Raw genomic sequence first — 20,190 nt, 5'->3', positions numbered from 1 at the left:
AGTCTTGAGAAACAGAAAAATTCCACAACAAAAGCTTTGCGTAGAAGACTTAAAAAATGATGAGTTTGACCAAGAATGGAGCAAAGATGAGATGCAAGGATAGTGGAATATGGAGAAAAGAGAGACAATTGAGCTCAGAAAACAAAATAAGGACCAGGTGACCAGTTATGGAGAACTATGAAATAGGGGGAAATAGCTGATCAATTTCTTAAAATGTCTTTTTATGGCAACTTTTTATGGCAACTATGGTTATGATTATATAATCTAATATATTTTAATCTTTTTGCTAGACAAAGAATTTATGTCCTTAATAAAAATCATTTTTTTAAAAGAGAAAAAAATCATTAGACAAATGCATGAATACTATGGGCTTCCCTGATAGCTCAGCTGGTAAAAGAATCTGCCTGCAATGCAGGAGACCCCGGTTCGATTCCTGGGTCTGGAAGATCCCCTGGAGAAGGGAAAGGCTCCAGTATTCTGGCCTGGAGAATTCCCTGGACTGTTTAGTCCATGGGGTTGCAAAGAGTCGGATATGACTGAGCAACTTTCACTTTCATGAATATTATGAACAAGCTGGTCACACTAAAAATAAGTACTAATGGCCAATAACATTCTCACATAAATAGATACATGCACATACACTTGAATTTATTTTGAAGGAAGACAAATCACACAAAGATTTAGTACTGATCAGACTGGCAAACATTTGAAACTTTGTTAAAGCTGTTGATAGTATGGGGAAGCAAGCAGTCTTACAAATTATTGGTAATGGTATAAAATGTTGTAAACTTACTTTAAAGCAATTAAAAAATATCAATTAAATATTAAGTGTACGATGTTTTAACCCAGGAATTACCTTGGTGAGAATTTGCCATTGCTATTGTTTAGTCATTAAGTCATGTTTGACTCTTTTGCAACCCCGTGGACTGTAGCCAGGCTTCTCTGTCCTTGGGATTTCTCAGACAAGAATACTGGAGTGGGGTGTCATTTCCTTCTCCAGGGGATCTTCCAAACCCAGGGGTCAAACCCGCATCTCTTATGTCTTTGGCAGGTGAGTTCTTCACTACTGAGCCACAAGGGAGGGCCTGGTGGAAATTCAGCATGCTATGTTTGTCTAATCTGCACACACAAATATACAGCATAGGAGGTGGCGGTGGGGGTTTAGTCGCTCATTTCGTGTCTGACTCTTTGCGACCCCATGGACTGAAGCCCACCAGGCTCCTCTGTCCATGGGGATTCTCCAGACAAGAATACAGGAGCGGGCTGCCGTTTCCGTCTCCAGGTTCAATTCCTGGGTCTCCTGCATTGCAGGCAGATTCTTTATCAACTGAGCTATGAGGGAAGCATGCAGTATGAGTGTGTCATGTTAAATTGTATAGTGTTTGAAATACGTCTCCCCCAAATTAAACAAAAACAACCTGTTTATCAATGAGTTACTTGTGAAAATAATTATGACATACTTGTATCATGAAATGTAGTAAGATTGTTAAAAGGATGTTATTGAAACTGGGGCGGACAAGCTATCCTCAAAACATATTATTAAGAGAAAAATGCAAAGTCAGAACAATGAAGGAGGGTAATTTCACATATATAAGCCAACAAAGAGCATCTGTTCCTTCCTTCCTTACCACTGACATCCAATGCACCACTAAAACATTTGGAATTTATTTTCCAAAATACAATGAAATGTCTCCGTTTTTCTTCAACCACGTGCTAGTCCAAGCTGCCTTTGCTCCTTCCCTTATACTCTGCAGGCGCCTCCTACCTGGTCCAACTAGGTGCTTCTCCTCACTTTTGCTCAGTCTGCACTCCAGCCACACTGGGCACTTGGAACAAACTACGGTCCCTCGGCACACACACAGACTTGCACACACCTTTGTCCCTCTCTGGAACATTCTCCTCTAATCCAACATAGCTTTCCATTCTTCCTTCAGATTCCAGTACAACTCTCCCTTAGGGACAGAGAAACTCACATGTTCTTCTTTGGTTGCATTTAATTTATACACTTTAACATGCATTATACATTACCTATGTGTGACTAGTATTTATTTTCCCCTGCTAGACTATAATCTCTAGGAAAGTTGATCGTATACCTATTTTGCTCATCACTGAATCCTCAATAAGGTAGGTGACTTAGAAATGAAATAAGTATGTATTTCAGTCTATATAGCCATCTATCCATCCACCCATTCACCCATCCATCCATCGATCCATCCATCCATTAATCCATCCATCCAACCTGCCATCCATCTACCTGTCCAGCCAGCCAGCCATACATCCTTCCATCCATCCATTCTGTAGTTGTATTAACAATATCTGGAAGACACTATTATTATCTACAGATTGAGGCTGAGGGAATAGAAGAGAGTGAAAAGTAAAAAGATTTATTTTTTTTTCTTTTAAACATTTGCACTAGCTTACATTTATACTAGGTACATGGAATAAAAATATTGTTGATGACATGAGATCAAGTTTATCTTGAACATTTCTCCTTCAGTCAGTTCAGTTCAGTGGCTCAGTCATGTCCGACTCTTTGCAACCCCATGGACTGAAGCACGCCAGGCTCCCCTGTCCATCACCAACTCCTGGAACTTGCTCGAACTCATGTCCATTGAGTTGGTGATGCTAGTTTTTTAATATCTTGTCACTAGGACTACAACAGAAACTTTGACAAACACTCATATCAACACAATTCTCTTTTCTTGCCAACTCAATTCAGGTCTATTGTTAAGTGTAGAGTAAATAGTCCTTCTCAAAAGCATTCTTATGTGCGTTTGTATACTCATGCAAACACACAATTTTTCCCATTAAAGGTGCTAGATAATTTGCCTGGGAAATTCGGTCACATTGTCATCGTTTTTTCACAGAAAGGAACAATGTGGAGGAAACAAGATTCTCTTGATTCTGAAAGGGATCTCTTAAACTCAATTCACCTTAGAGCATCTTCCCTTGAAGGAATTACAGCTCCTAAACAACAGTTTGATAAGGTAAACACTCAACAACGAGGGAAGATTTTTGAAATACATAACCAAAGAGATCTTTCTTGGTCTCTATTTCTGAGATACCACTAGTCTCTCTCTGATGTTGGTTTAGTTTGGAAAGTTCTCTTGGGAGCAACAGCAGTCTGGGCCCCACGAAGTCTTGCCACCTTAATATGTGATCACCAATCATCTTTCCATTCATCAGATTTTGTTGAATAAACGAGCCTCTGACTTTTAATTTTGGTTTCTAGACAGGGGCAAGTTTGGACTTACAACACAATCACAGAACAACCCTATGGAAGGAGCCCTAACAGAGCAGAAAGAAAACAAGACCATTCTGTGTTGTTTTCTGAATCATTCAAAAAGAGGGATGATTTTGTTTGATCACTGATCAAACTCTGCATTCTTATGTGTTGGAAACTGTAACAACTCCGAGAACTTCTGGAGTTAGACATAAGAATGATTGGGAGAAGATGAAATATTACAAGGTATTATTCATATATATATTCAGAAAGCATCACTACAAACAAAGCTAGTGGAGGTGATGGAATTCCAGTTGAGCTATTTCAAATCCTGAAAGATGATGCTGTGAAAGTGCTGCACTCAATATGCCAGCAAATTTGGAAAACTCAGTGGCCACAGGACTGGAAAAGGTCAGTTTTCATTCCAATCCCAAAGAAAGGCAATGCCAAAGAATGCTCAAACTACCGCACAATTGCACTCATCTCACACTCTAGTAAAGTAATGCTCAAAATTCTCCAAGCCAGGCTTCAGCAATATGTGAACCATGAACTTCCTGATGTTCAAGCTGGTTTTAGAAAAGGCAGAGGAACCAGAGATCAAATTGTCAACATCTGCTGGATCATGGAAAAAGCAAGAAAGTTCCAGAAAAAACATCTATTTCTGCTTTATTGACTATGCCAAAGCCTTTGACTGTGTGGATCACAATAAACTGTGGAAAATTCTCAAGGAGATGGGAATACCAGACCGCCTGACCTGCCTCTTGAGAAATCTGTATGCAGGTCAGGAAGCAACAGTTAGAACTGGACATGGAACAACAGACTGGTTCCAAATAGGAAAAGGAGTACGTCAAGGCTGTATATTACCACCCTGTCTATTTAACTTATATGCAGAGAACATCATGAGAAACGCTGGACTGGAAGAAACACAAGCTGGGATCAAGATTGCCAGGAGAAATCTCAATAACCTCAGATATGCAGATGACATCACCCTTATGGCAGAAAGTGAAGAGGAACTCAAAAGCCTCTTGATGAAAGTGGAGAGTGAAAAAGTTGGCTTAAAGCTCAACATTCAGAAAACAAAGATCATGGCATCCGGTCCCACCACTTCATGGGAAATAGATGGGGAAACAGTGGAAACAGTGTCAGACTTTATTTTTCTGAGCTCCAAAATCACTACAGATGGTGACTGCAGCCATGAAATTCAAAGACGCTTACTCCTTGGAAGGAAAGTTATGTCCAACCTAGATCGCATATTCAAAAGCAGAGACATTACTTTGCCAACAACGGTTTGTCTAGCCAAGGCTATGGTTTTTCCTGTGGTCATGTATGGATGTGAGAGTTGGACTGTGAAGAAGGCTGAGCGCCGAAGAATTGATGCTTTTGAACTGTGGTGTTGGAGAAGACTCTTGAGAGTCCCTTGGGCTGCAAGGAGATCCAACCAGTCCATTCTGAAGGAGATCAGCCCTGGGATTTCTTTGGAAGGAATGATGCTAAAGCTGAAAATCCAGTACTTTGGCCACCTCATGTGAAGAGCTGACTCATTGGAAAAGACTCTAATGCTGGGAGGGATTGGGAGCAGAAGGAGAAGGGGACAACGGAGGATGAGATGGCTGGATGGCATCACTGACTCGATGGACATGAGTCTGAGTGAACTCCGGGAGTTGGTGATGGATAGGGAGGCCTGGCGTGCTGGGATTCATGGGGTCGCAAAGAGTCGGACACGACTGAGTGACTGAACTGAACTGAACTGATTATTCATATAAATGGCCTTCCCATGTGGTGCAGTGGTAAAAAGTCCACCTGTAAATGCAAGAGACCCAAGAGACCCGGGTTCGAGTCCTGTGTTGGGAAGATCCCCTGGAGGAGGAAATGGTAACCCATTCCAGTATTCTTGCTTGGGAAATCCCCATGGACAGAGGAGCCTGGTGGGCTGCAGTGCATGGGGTCACAGAGCTGGACATGACTGAGCAACTGAGCACTGTAGCACTGATTCATATAATATAAACTGATTAACATAATTATAAAGAAATCTCAATCAGATAACACCCACTCGAGAATGTAAGTTGGTGTAGCCACTGTGGAAAACAGTATGGAGGCTTTTCAGAAAACTAAAAATAGAACTACCATATGATTCAGCGATCCTATTTCTGGGCATATATCCAGACAAAACTGTAATTCAGAAAGATAATGACCCCACAGTCACAGCAGCACTGTTCACAGTAGCCAAGACATGGACACAACCTAAATGTCCACTGACAGATGGAAGGTAAGAAGATGTGGTGCGCACACAGTGGAATACTACTCAGCCGTCGAAAAGGAGGAAATACTGCCATTTGCGGCAACAGGGATGGGCCTAGAGATGAGCATACTAAGTGGAGGAAGTCAGACAGGGAAGGACAGACACCATACGATATCACTTACGTGTGGAATCTAAAATACGACACAGATGAACCTACCTACGAGACAGAAACAGAATCACAGGCTCAGAGAATAGACTTGTGGCAATTGACGGGGAGGGGTTGGGGGACGGGTGGAGTGGCAGGTTGGGGTCAGCACATGTTAGCTTTCATATACAGACTGGATAAACAACAAGGTCCTGCTCTACAGCACAGAGAACAATATTCAATACTCTACGATTAACCATAAAGGAAAAGAATGCAAAATAATGGAAATACACATGTATAGCTGAATCCCTTTGCTGTAGAGCAGAAGGTGACACAAGGCTGTAAACCAACTGTACTTCAATTTAAAAAAAAGAAAAGGGAGAAAACAATAGCCACTAGAAGCCTTGGGGGTGGAAGATGGTGAGAGGAAGGGGAAATTTAGGAGAGGCTTGACTCTGTGAAAATGGCGAAAACCGATGACCTTGCTTAGAGGGCAGAACTCCCTCCAGTTATTCACCCTTCGTTATGACTTCCCCCCTTGGTATCACTCACCCCCGGTGCAACGAGAGTGTGCCACTGCAGACTGCAGAAGCCCAAGGGTTAGTCACTTGACTGTAAAGAGTTCCTCTTATACAGTGACCCCTGGAAAGAAGCTAAGAGAATTTCCTGGTACTTTGCTGCTGCTGCTGCTAAGTCGCTTCAGTCATGTCCGACTCTGTGCGACCCCATAGACGGCAGCCCACCAGGCTCCCCCGTCCCTGGGATTCTCCAGGCAAGAACACTGGAGTGGGTTGCCATTTCCTTCTCCAATGCATGAAAGTGAAAAGTGAAAGTGAAGTCACTCAGTCGTGTCCGACTCGTAGCGACCCCATGGACTGCAGCCCACCAGGCTCCTCCGTCCATGGGATTTTCCAGGCAAGAGCACTGGAGTGGGGTGCCATCGCCTTCTCCTAGTACTTTAGCACATGCCAACAAACACATTTCAGAATTCATCAATATGTAAGCATTGCACTTAAAATGCGTGTATCCCTGGTCAATGTCATAGGGGTCAGAACAGAGGTCGTCTTTAACGAGTGCGTGGGCAGAGGTGGGGGGAGCCTCCAGGTGCTGGGGTGTTCTATCACATGACCTGGCTGGTATATACATGGTAAAAAGTCATCAGCTACTCATTTTACGATTTGTGTACTACATGAATGTAACACCTTGATCAAGATGGAAGGCAAGGAAAGGCGCAACTGTCCTCTGAAAGGCTAGGGCAGAGTAACCTTTCGCAAGAAAAATGACACACCCTGATTGTCATTTCTAAGGTCTAATAAGAATTTTATGGTCTAATAAGAATTTTATCATAAATGATTTCTTACAGATGTCCTAAAGATGGGGCCTCACCTGCTGGAGAGTGAGAACTTAATTCGAAATGCTGAATTTTTATTTATAATCAGGAAAAGATGACTGACCACCAGCATGCTATTTGGGAGAATCAAATAAGTTGAAAATTTCTGCAACAGAAATTTCTTTTTTAGTCCTGGTTTTGACATTCCCACTTGTATCTAGGGGAGCACCCATATTATTAAAGAATTCCCAGAAAACAATCAAATGCACTACAGTTTGCACGTGTACACATTTACACACACACACACACACTCATTCGTGTGCACTGGACGGGCTGGAGGTGTTGCCACACTCTAAATATTGGGAGTTGCTTCCTATTTTTACATCCAGCATAATCTGCCTGTAAATCCTTAGAGGTTTGACCTATACATTGTAAAAATGAATCCTGCAATTATAACTATATTAGAACAAAAGTTATAACCCACACTTTAAGCAAGTTGGAACTAAATAGCAGACTATGATGGTTTAACAGAAAGATGAATGGACCAAGTAACCGACAAACAACAGAGAAAACTGGCTCTCCAAGTTCATCCAGGCCGTGGAAGTCAGGCTGCGCTCCCATGTGGAAATGACCTACCAGGGTTTGGAAAGATTCTGAGATAAATCTTATGTCAACCCTGCCCTTCTCCTGAAACACTGTACCCAGCCTTATACGTTAATTCTCATCCTACAATTGTAAGGTCACATACTTCTTGTACAGCCTGTGGCCACAGCAGCAGTCCATTTGATGTACCATATGACTTTTTAAAAAATCATCTTCTTGTCCCCTCTCTTTAAATGTCTACTTTCAGACTTCATAGCTTGGATGCCTTTTTATTTTCAATAACCTCAAACCCACGCCATCCAAACTCCAGGGTCCATCAACCCCTCCAGATGGAGGTTCCTGAGATTTCTAGACATAGCCTCTCCCAAGGTCCAGACCTCTGTTTTCACGTCCTGAACATGCACGCATGCTCTCTCCGCATCCAGCTTTATGTCATCCCACGGTTTCAGTAATATAAACGCAAAACCTGAGCTGATGCAATGACCAAATCCTCTCTTCCCTCCGCCAGGAAGGCTCTCTTCCGTTTCCTTCTACTGGCGCTGCTCCCATCCCGTCGCTGGCCCTCGGGGCCCCTCGCCTCCTCCTCGGAGTCTACCCAACTCCAGGGTCTCCGTGTATCCATCCGCCTCCCCAATCAGAGTCACTGGTAAAGCGCAGCTCTGACCACACCCTTGCTCACAAACCTCTTCGGTTCCCCATTTCACACAGAATAAAGCCCTAACTCAGTACCTAAAGCCATCTACAAAGAGACTGTAATCTAATTTTGCAGATTTACCCTCCAAACCATGCTCCAACTTCCATGCCTTACATTCGGTCAAACTTCTGCGTGCTCAGTTGATTAGTCATGTCTGACTCTGCAACCCCAGGGACTGCAGACTGCTAGGCTCTGAATCCCTCTTGCCGGGATTTCCCAGGCAAGAATATTGGAGCTGTTGTTCTTTCCTTCTCCTGGGAATCTCCCTGACCCAGGGATCGAACCCGAGTATCCTGCATTGTCAGGTGGATTCTTGATCACCGAGTCACCTGGGAAACCCCGAACCTCCTGCATCTCCTCCCAAACCCCAACTATTATCCTGTCCTTAAAAAACAGTTCCTTCCGTTTGAACGCTCCCCTCTGCCATGTTTATTTCCAGGTCCGTTTCAAAGAGGAGAGCAAATGGTTTTGTGATAAGATACCAGACTTTGGCTTCATACACGCTGGATTCAAATTCCAGGGCCACTACTTTCTCATCATCAACTCTTAGGCAAATTGCTTAATGTCTCTGGTAGCCTCACTTTCCTCTTCTGTATGCAGAGAGGATGATAGTACAGGATCTATATCGAAGGACTGTGGAGGGGACAAGTGAGTTTTAAAATGAGAAAGCACTTAACACAACCCTCATACTCAACACGCATCCATAGAAACTATCATTTCCCATTGATCCCCACTGATCTTATCATCATCATCATTATTATTGACTTCAAGATGTTCCTGTGTCATAAACTGAAATGAAAACCCCCCTCTCCTTTGTCCTTCCACAGGACACTGGCCATGCCTCTAATTACATTTATCAAAGTATGACGTAGCTGAGAGTTGCTAATGACTGCCTGCCTTATTTCACAGGAAGAAATTCTATAAACGTTTACGAAGTACTAAACGGCATCTAAATTATCAGTAGTGTCTTCTTAGGGCTGCATTTACTCCTCAGTTATTCCATCATTTCTGTGTGTAAGATGTTTCCTGGACACACAGAAAGAAGTTGGGCTTTCTTTTTCAGAAGACATGGCCATTAGTGTGCTTCCAAGTCTTAGAGGTGGGTCCAGGTAATCGGAATGGTTTAAGAAGCACTAAGGAAGATGTGCCTATCACAGGACTCATTTGCCTGACTGAAGTCCCCAAGAGCCAAGCCCCGGAGGAGCCAGCAATGCTGAAGAGGTTCTGGCTTTGCTGCCCAAGTGTAGGTAATGGGCTTAAGTAATTGCTGTCCTTGGGCAGCCAGTCAAAATGCAGAATTGAAACTATACAACGGCAAGCGCGCCTACGGAGGAAAAATTATCAACTATTGTTAGAGAAAATAATACGTGACTATTGACATTTCTTTTCTTTTTTTTTTTTTTTATTGTTAGAGCAGGGCTTTAAGAAAGCAGGGTAGTTAAGGTTGTCAGAATTTCACTTTATCCCCCTCTTGGAGGCTGTTAAAAATTCACTCATGCTGAAACTTGCCTTTCAGGTTCTCAGCCAGATTTGTGCTTGTCTCTACTCTGTGGTTCTCCAGTGGAATGCAACTTGTAACTCAGGGGCCAGGGCTTTTTCAAGGAGCTTTCCACAGACGGCTTCCTACCTAGATTCCCTTTTCCTGACTCGCTCCACTCTCTGCCAAAGGTGGCTTTTAACAACCAAAACAACCCCAAAGATACACTCAACAGAGAGAAGATTAAAGGCTTTTGGCGGTGTTTATACAAATAGCCACAGCAATAAGCGATACTCAACAAGTAGAAATCCATTCAGCACTTACTAAAGGGGATCGCCATCTTGGAGTGTCCATAAGAGAGGCAGTTGAATCGGCAGGTACTTTTGCAGCTCTCACTGAATGAGAAGTAATGACAGTTCCAAAATGTCTTTGTAGCTATGCCATGGAGGTGACAACCTGGTAGGAGGGATGAGCTAGAGCTATCCCGAGGCTGCATTTCTCTGCTGAACCCACTGATTTTCTTTAGGCTGTGAACTCAGCACTCAACGCTCCCCAAGGACCATCCACCAAACTATTTCCCACTGAAGACAAAATGCTAGGCGGAGGGGTGAGAACTGATCATTTCTTGGTCAGTTACTATGGACCGGGCAGAATGCCAGTCACTTTAATAATCATAAGATGATGCATGAGACACTCTCCCTAGTCTCCAGTGGAAACCTATTTTAGGTGTAAATGTTGTTGTTGTTCAGTTACTAAGTCATGTCCGACTTTTATGACCCTGTGGGCTGTAGCCCGCCAGGCTCCTCTGTCCCTGGAATTCTCCAGGCAAGAATACTAGACTGGGTTGCCATTTCCTCCTTCAGGGGATCTTCCCAACCCAGAGACCATACTCGTGTCTCCTACATCTCCCGAACTGGCAGGTGGATTCTTTACCACTGAGCCACCTGGGAAGCCCACTCAAGCATAAATGGGTTTAAAACATTCTCAGGCTTGCTTTGCTTATCTGAAAGCAGCTGTCCAGTGAGACTTATCATGCTGATCAGCAGAAGAGCTATCACACGTCCAAGAGTGTCCTGACTCTGGTAAACACATCGCCAGAGATCCCAGATCCACATGTCGGGTCGTGCACGTGCCGTGCTCCCCATTACCGAAGTTCCAGAACCTGGAAACGTGCTACCATTAGCCTTTTATCATTGTAAGTGTTTCTGCAGTCCTGTCCACTTGCAAACTGCTTAACAATCAACTCTATCCTTGACGTCTCCCAAGAAATCAGAGAGCTTGACATTTGTCATGTGAAGCTGCTCAGTCACGTCTGACTCTGCGACCCCATGGACTGTAGCCCACCAGGCTCCTCCATCCATGGAATCTTCCAGGCAAGACTACTGGAGTGAGTTGCCATTTCCTTCTCCAGGGGATTTTCCCAACCCAGGGATTGAACCCGGGTCTCCCGCATTGCAGGCAGACGCTTTACTGTCTGAGCCACCAGGGAAGCCTGACGTTTGTTAGCTTTGTTTAATGGCCCCGAATTCCCAGGTCCAGAGTTGAAAGAAATCATGGGGTACACAGCCAGCCAGGGCTTAAGACCCACACAGCTGCTCTGTTTCCATTCAGCCTCTCAGCAGCCCAGCTGCTTCCCGAGGCTCTCCCTGAATATATATATATATATATATATATATAATGTATACATGCATTATTTTTAAACGCTTGGAGTTAAGACAATCCCAGGAAGAATATTGGCTCCAATTCTCCATTTTTAGCGTTAACCGCTCAGAGCCTGGGCTCCGGGCCAGCCGGGACGACTCTGGCAGGTCTGAGAGCCCCGCAGACCACGTGCCTCAGTGGGTAGGGAGCAGCGCTGAGCCGGTCCAGGGCCGGCCTTAGCCTGTGTCCGAGGCAGGAGGAGGGCCAGGTGCCCCGCACGAAGCTCAAGTGTGTGCCAGCTGGGTGGGGCCTGCGGAGATGTGAGGCGGGGCCCGAGTGGGCAGAGCTGCTGGGACTCGGAAGCTCCACTGGAGGCTGATGGAGGACCTCTCCAGGCTGTGTGTCCGCTACAACACGCATCCCAGCCATGGGAAGGTGAAGACCCGGAAACTCTGGCTTTCCCGTGGGGAGGGTTTAACCACTGTCTTAGAAAATGGGTGGCAAAGTATGGTCAGAGTCATAAGGAATAACTGTAGTTCAGCTTTGACAAACTTGGGGAGAGATGTCCCTCTCTCCTTGGAGTCGGGCTGTTTTTGGTCTAATGTTCGTGAATAAGGTCATTAGCTCATAATTGTGGGATAATTGTTTATGATCCAAAGTCATCATCTCATAATGGACAGTGATTTCTTACTATGTTTTTTTTTTTTTTTTTGAAAACTGAAAATTTTGACTGTATTTATTGGGACCTCCTGAATGTTGTATTATCCTAAATTAATTCTGAAAGATGCAATTCCTACCCAAGTCCAGAGGACTATGATAAACTCAGTGTTTGATATAGTCAACTTTTTTCATTTTTGGTCTTTTTTAATTCAAGTATAATTGCTTTACAATGCTGTATTAGTTTCTGCTATATAACAGCCTGAATCAGCTATGTGCTTAGTTGCTCTGCTAAGTCGCTTCAGCTGTGTCCGACTCTGTGTGACCCCAGAGACGGCAGCCCACCAGGCTCCCCCGTCCCTGGGATTCTCCAGGCAAGAACACTGGAGTGGGTTGCCATTTCCTTCTCCAGTGCATGAAAGTGAAAAGTGAAAGTGAAGTCGCTCAGTAGTCTCCGACTCTTAGTGACCCCATGGACTGCAGCCTACCAGACTCTTCCGTCCATGGGATTTTCCAGGCAAGAGTACTGGAGTGGGGTGCCATTGCCTTCTCCAACTTAGTCGCTCAGTCATGTCTAACTCTGTGACTGTAGCCTGCCTGGCTCTTCTGTCCATGGGGTTCTCCAGGCAAGAACACTGGAGTGAGTTGTCATGCCTTCCTCTGGGGAATCCTCCCATCCCAGGGATTGAACCCAGGTTTCCCTCATTGCAGGCAGATTCTTTACCATCTGAGCCACCAGGGAAGCCCAAGAATACTGGAGTGGGTAACCAATCCCTTCTCTAGGAGAACTTCCTGACCCAGGAATTGAACCGGGGTCTCCCTCATTGCAGGCAGACTCTTTACCAGCTGAGCTACCAAGGGAGCCCCATATCAGCTGTAGGTATTCATATCTCCCCTCCCTCTTGAACATCCCTCCAACCTTTCAATCCCAGCCTTCTAGGTCATCACAGATCACTGAGCTGAGCAACCTGTGTTATACAGCAGCTTCCCACTAGCTGTCTGTTTTACACGTGGTAGAGTATATATGGCAATACCACTCTCTCAATTCGTCCCCCCGCCCCCGCCCCACCCTCGCTCACATCCACAAGTCCATCCTGGACTTCTGCGGCTCCATTCCTGCCCTGCAAATAGGTTCATCTGTACCATTTTTCTAGATGCATTGCTATATGATACTTGTTTTCCTCTTTCTGACTGACTTCCCTCTGACAGACTCTAGGTTCATCCACAGCAACACAAATGACCCAGTTTTGTTCCTTTTTACGTCTGAGCATTATCACACTGTGTGTGTGTTTGTGTTTTACATCTGCATATTATCACACTGTGTGTGTGTTTGTGTGTGTGTGTATACCGCATCTTCTGCCACTTCATGACTTTGTAGTAAATGTGCAATGATTGCTCAAAAATATCTTTCATTTTTAAACTATGTTGTTGTTCAGTCACTGAGTCATGTCCGACTCTTTGCCACCCCATGGACTGCAGCACGCCAGGCCTCCCTGTCCTTCACCATCTCCTGGAGTTTGCTCAAATTCATGTCCATCAAGTCAGTGATGCCAGCCAACCATCTCATTCTCTGTCATCCCCTTCTCCTCCTTCCTTCAGTCTTTCCCAGCATCAAGGTCTTTTCCAATGAGTCCGTTCTTCACATCAGGTGGCCAAAGTACTGGAGTCTCAGCTTCAACATCAGTCCTTCCAATGAACACCCAGGACTGATCTCCTTTAGGATGGACTGGTTGGATCTCCTTGTAGTCCAAGGGACTCTCACGAGTCTTCTCAACACCACAGCTCAAAAGCATCAGTTCTTTGGCACTAATATTTCCACCAATATCAAGAAAGACAATTGTCTCAACTTAGAAATTATTTATGAACGAGGTGTCCCTTTGCATTCCAATTCCAAATCTAATTTGTTTCTAGTATTCTGTTTACTTCTCTTTAAACAGTTAGGATCAGCTGACCTATCTCCTGCCATCATTTCATCAGCAGCATCATTTTTATCACCCATTTCCTATAAGCCAGGCATCATCCTGAAATAGGAGTCCTAATAGCCAGGCTTGGAGGGAATGATGCTGAAGCTGAAACTCCAGTACTTTGGCCCCATCATGCGAAGAGTTGACTCATTGGAAAAGACTCTGATGCTGGGAGGGATTGGGGGCAGGAGGAGAAGGGGATGGCAGAGGATGAGATGGCTGGATGGCATCACTGACTCGACGGACGTGAGTCTGAGTGAACTCCGGGAGTTGGTGATGGACAGGGAGGCCTGGCGTGCTGCGATTCATGGGGTTGCAAAGAGTTGGACACAGTTGAGTGACTGAACTGAATTGAACTGAATAGCCAGGCATCACCCTGAAAATTGTACATGTGCTGATGAGAATGACTGAGATCCCTATTTTAACAGATGTGGAGACTGGGACACAGAGACTGAGTAATTCACACACGAGCAGTCGTGCTGGAACTGAGACGTAAGGAACGTAGTCACAAAGCCAGACTCCTTAGCACTAGGCTCTCAGTGGAGCCCTCCTGCTATCCTGCTTGAGTATGTTGCCATTTCCACAGCATTTTTTTCGGTGAATCTTTTTATTTGATTCTTACAACCACACATTAGATTTTATTTAACCTGGAAACCCCCCTTTTATTTCTTCCAAGTCTTAGAAAAATATGTAGTATTTTTTATTTTTTTGAATTATTAAGGATTTGGCTAATTTTTTTTCCAGATGAAAATTCTGAATTGAATCTAAAGTAACATGATGGACTTCTGTACCTAAAAATGTTAAAGTTATATTCAATTGTAAATCATCCTCAAATAACTCTCTATGGCCTTTTTTTCCTATTATAAAGCAAAGTCCTACATTTTTCAGGGGGATGCTCTGAACTCCAGTAGAAATAGGGAGTATATTTAAATGTTGTAAGTTATAACTGACTGCACTGCAGAATCAAATAGTTTAGGCTTGACATATTTATAGTTATATGAGTAGCGTTTGTACTCATATGTCTACATTTATATATACCAGGCCAAATTCCAGAAAGGACGTTCAGAGGTTTGGAACATGTACTGCTGGGAATTTATGTATACCCCTGCCCTCTCTTCATGGGAAAAATAAGTAGTTTATTCTACTTTTCCAATATCTCTACTTACATGCACAAAGTTTTAAGAAAAGACATATGTGATAATGTGGCCTAATGAAAACAAATGCTAAATTTGTTACTGGATTACTGTTTCTTTGGATGCTTACTCATTCCGAGTTCTTACATTGTTCCCAATTTCTGACACATCGTCCTTAGGGAAACATGAGTGTTTTGCAGAGAACAACTGGGCTGAATTACACAGGAATACAAATCCTAGAGACACCGCGACTTGAATGTCTACACTGTTCCTGGAACGAAATGCCTCGCGTCTGCTATCCTACAGATGACCTTTAGGACATTACAGGGTGGCACTGGAACAGAAGACCAGGACCTCCAGATCAGGCAGAAAAACAAGGAAGCACTGGGAGGATTAAACAGCCAAGGTCACCTGAAGAACCAGATCCCACGCCTGTTTAGAACAGCCTCCCTGTGCCAGACCTGACATCCTTGTCATGAGAAATGCTCCCTCCCACTGACAAACAAATATTCCTGCTGAACAATGAACCCACCGCCCTCCACCAAAAACAAAAACCAACAGGGAAACTTGGGCTTGGTTTCAGCTTTGTGGCCAACAAATACCTGCATAAACAAGCTCTGGGTCACCAGTTGAAAGCTAGTACTCATCAAGGTCATATATCTCAGTGCTTAACCTGACCAGATACCTTAGGTCAGGCAGTTGCATTTCACCTTTGCATATTCAGACCAAAGAAAATATATATTTGTTATTTTAAATCACTGGGTAGTTCTCTGAAATGCCGACAGATCACCAAAGTTATGGAGAGTAATAATGTTTTTCTTAAGGTTCAGGAAGACCCCGTGAAGCAAGGTCCTGTAGGCTTTAAGATCACTGAAGGAAAAGAAGGATACAGGAGAGAGATCTGACGTGTCCACACATAAACCCAACTTCCATTTTGGCTGACAGTCCTTTTAATTCTTTGGATTGAAGGCCCAAAATATGAGTTTTGAAACGGGAGGCCCATTTTATCTTTGGTATTGAAAGGGAGAAAGGAATAAAGTATATAACTCACAATGTGGGCCACAGATTTTACACGTTATCTCAGTTTATCCAATAATGACCATGAATAAAGATTTTTATATTCCTATAATTTAAAGAGGAGGATGAGGCTCAAAGAATTTAAATACTTCACTGCAAATTACCCTGACTGTATAATATGGACCCAGCTCTATGTGAATCTTTGCTGCCTTCTTGGGATAAAATGGGATTTGCCTGGGAGGATTCCCAGGAAGCGATGGAAGTTTAACACAGTCCCCGAAAGCAGGCATGAACGTGCCCGCCTAAAGCTGAGGACGCAGTAAGACCCTTGCCAGGTACGTTCCCTTCCTAAACAAGCATGCAGAGGCTGTTTGGGAAAGATGAACCTCTGTGCATGAGTATCAGTACCCATCGAGCTGAAGAGAAGGAAGGAACATGACTCGCTCCTAAACGTGGGCTTGCCGTCGGTGGCCCGACTGCGGGCCGTTTCCCTTCCTGTTGGTGGGACCGTTCTCCTTCCTTCCTGCCACCCTCCGAGCAGCACAGAGCTCTGGGATGGGCGACACTCCCCTCTGCGTTGGGCACTATTTGACTCGAGGGTCTTCCAGAGGGGTGATTTGCCTACTGTTTCTTTTTTTCCGGTGGCACAGCTTGCAGGGTCTTAGTTCCCCAACCAGGGACTGAACTGGGGCCACAGCCCTGAAAGCTCTGAGTCCTAACCACTGGACTACCAGGGACCTGTCTACTCTTTCCTTAAGCGTTTCTAGATAACACATTTACATAACCCTCCAGGAAACCATGGCTGCCTCACAGCTGTCAGGAGCCTTCTCTCATTCACACAGGAAGGAGCACAAGGCAATGAAACCTCCTCAGATGGCAGCACAGCCTTTCCTGACCGGAAGGGGTGTGCCTGGCGCTTCCTGCTGGACAGGGCACGCCTGCGCCTGGCGTGCATTTGTGCGGCTCAGCATGCAAAATGACTCAGCTCCTTCAGACGCCTTTGGTGATGGTGGCTATCACTCTTCCCCTGACTCCTAGGTGCCCCCAGCAGGGAAACCTCAGACCAGAGACTGTGTAACGGTGTTCTCTGGGGGTCCCAGGTGTGTGTTTGGGCTTCCAGCCAGAATATGGGTTCACTGGGGTAGAGCAGAAAGAAGCTGCACTTTGCTGGTGATTGTTTTCTGGAATTAGCTGCCCCATATGCCAAGCCCCGTGAAGTTCATCACACAGCTGATTTCCAGCAAGATGGTCACGGCCCACCAGTGAGGAGGCTATTTCAAAACTCATTTAGCATATCCACATCCAAAGAATGAAGTTGGATATTTTCCTCACACCGTGTACAAAAACTGTAACTCAAAGTGGATTACAGACCTAAATGGAAAAGCTAAAACTGTAAAATCTTAGAAGAAAGTAGAGGAGAAAATTTTCATTATCTGGGGGTATACAAAGCCTTTTTTTTTTTGGATAAAACACCAAAAGCCCAAGCAATAGATCAAAAATAAATTAACTTCATCAAAATGATTTATCTCGGACTGATTCAGTGCATTGAATCAGATCAGATCAGATTAGATCAGTCACTCAGTCGTGTCCGACTCTTTGTGACCCCATGAATCACAGCACATCAGGCCTCCCTATCCATCACCAACTCCCGAAGTTCATTCAGACTCACGTCCATTGAGTCAGTGATGCCATCCAGCCATCTCATCCTCTGTCATCCCCTTCTCCTCCTGCCCCGAATCCCTCCCAGCATCAGAGTCTTTTCCAATGAGTCAACTCTTCACATGAGGTGGCCAAAGTACTAGAGTTTCAGCTTTAGCATCATTCCTTCCAAAGAAATCCCAGGGCTGATCTCCTTCAGAATGGACTGGTTGGATCTCCTTGCAGTTCAAGGGACTCTCAAGAGTCTTCTCCAACACCACAGTTCAAAAGCATCAATTCTTCGGCACTCAGCTTTCTTCACAGTCCAACTCTCACATCCATACATGACCACAGGAAAAACCATAGCCTTGACTAGACGGACCTTTGTTGGCAAAGTAATGTCTCTGCTTTTGAATATGCTATCTAGGTTGGTCATAACTTTCCTTCCAAGGAGTAAGCGTCTTTGAATTTCATGGCTGCAGTCACCATCTGCAGTGATTTTGGAGCCCAGAAAAATAAAGTCTGACACTGTTTCCACTGTTTCCCCATCTATTTCCCATGAAGTGGTGGGACCGGATGCCATGATCTTCGTTTTCTGAATGTTGAGCTTTAAGCCAACTTTTTCACTCTCCACTTTCATCAAGAGGCTTTTGAGTTCCTCTTCACTTTCTGCCATAAGGGTGGTGTCATCTGCATATCTGAGGTTATTGATATTTCTCCCAGCAATCTTGATTCCAGCTTGTGTTTCTTCCAGTCCAGCATTTCTCATGATGTACTCTGCATATAAGTTAAATAAACAGGGTGACAATATACAGCCTTGACGAACTCCTTTTCCTATTTGGAACCAGTCTGTTGTTCCATGTCCAGTTCTAACTGTTGCTTCCTGACCTGCATACAGATTTCTCAAGAGGCAAGTCAGGTGGTCTGGTATTCCCATCTCTTGAAGAATTTTCCACAGTTTATTGTGATCCACACAGTCAAAGGCTTTGGCATAGTCATTAAAGCAGAAATAGACGTTTTTCTGGAACTCTCTTGCTTTTTCCATGATCCAGCGGATGTTGGCAATTTGATCTCTGGTTCCTCTGCCTTTTCTAAAACCAGCTTGAACATCAGGAAGTTCACAGTTCACATATTGCTGAAGCCTGGCTTGGAGAATTTTGAGCATTACTTTACTAGCGTGTGAGATGAGTGCAATTGTGCGGTAGTTTGAGCATTCTTTGGCATTGCCTTTCTTTGCATTGAATACATTGACCCAATTGAATACAGGGACCCAAAAATGCAAGCTGAGACTATTGCTTTGCTGGTTATCAATACCACATAGAAAAATGTTGAGTGGCCAATTGTGTTCCCTTTAGAAACTGACCAGTTCTTTCTACCCTGTTTTTTAAGCACAGTTGTGAATCAAAATACCGGTTTATGTGATTTAAAGAATAAAAATGACACGTTTTCCAATATCTAAGTCAAAAGTCAGACAGCAGTTAGAACTCACCATACAGTCACTTAAATTTAGTTTTATGAAGGGAAAAAACTAAATACTTTAAAACATTCAGATATTGTTAATATAATTAAAAGTCTGCTACTATCAAGTTTTAAGTAAATAGAAGAAAACTTTTATGAACTGAGGGGAAAAAGACAGCCCCTTGGAAGTTTATGAACACTGCATTTGTAAAAGAAAAAAGGAGTGTTCGAAGATTGGTTTGGTGTTTTCAATGCTTTGAATGAACACACTCTGGAGTGGCCCATCAAGAAGGGTATTATCAGGGCTGTGATATGTCCATTGCCTGTCTGGTTGCTTGGAGACCTCCTCCAAGCTTCTGAAAGTAGACTCCTAGTGTAAAACCATCCCGTGCTCAGTGAGTACCTAGAAGCGTTCCCTTTGTCTGCTTTGCTCTTTCATCTCTGGCATGCAGTGATGAGTAAACAAAGAATGTGCATTTTCTTTGCAATAAGAGTCATTTTCATCAGTGTTAACACATGCAATCAAGGTGGCCCTGCATGCGTGCACACGTCACCACATACAGCAGCCCCTTTTCACCTAGAATTGACCTCTTCCGCTGCGAGGTGGCTGGCCTAGCCTCAAAGCGGAGAGAAGCTCACTTGATCAGATAAAGTCACTGCTGGTGGAAGAGAAGCCTCCTCCCTAGTCTGTCCAGGGTCTTCTACATTGTACTACAACTGACTGCCTGGCTCTAGCAGGACTGAACCGGGGCAACGAGGAACGGAAGAAGGAAAACTTAGACGATCACTCAGGGCATAGCACTGCTATATATAAGATAGACAAACAACAAGGATCTACTGTGTATCACAGGGAACTTAGTCAGGATCTTCTTATCACCTATAATGAAAAGGAATCTGGGAAACGACATGCATCTGTAGCACCTCGCACCCGAAACACTGTGAACTGACTATACCTCAATAATTTTTTTTTA

General features: G+C 44.1%; 1 protein-coding gene across 7 annotated transcripts in view; it reads right to left on the bottom strand.

Annotated features, from left to right (window-relative positions):
• The window catches only part of THRB (thyroid hormone receptor beta), a 439,443-nt gene that overhangs the window by 305,765 nt on the left and 113,488 nt on the right, over window positions 1-20,190 (bottom strand). The gene's annotated exons all lie outside the window — the stretch shown is intronic.

Source organism: Bos javanicus, chromosome 27 (genome assembly GCF_032452875.1).
Source record: "Bos javanicus breed banteng chromosome 27, ARS-OSU_banteng_1.0, whole genome shotgun sequence".
Classification (NCBI taxonomy): domain Eukaryota; kingdom Metazoa; phylum Chordata; class Mammalia; order Artiodactyla; family Bovidae; genus Bos; species Bos javanicus.
The sequence above is the reverse complement of the archived record's forward strand: the minus strand, read 5'-3'. Positions and strand labels throughout refer to the sequence as shown.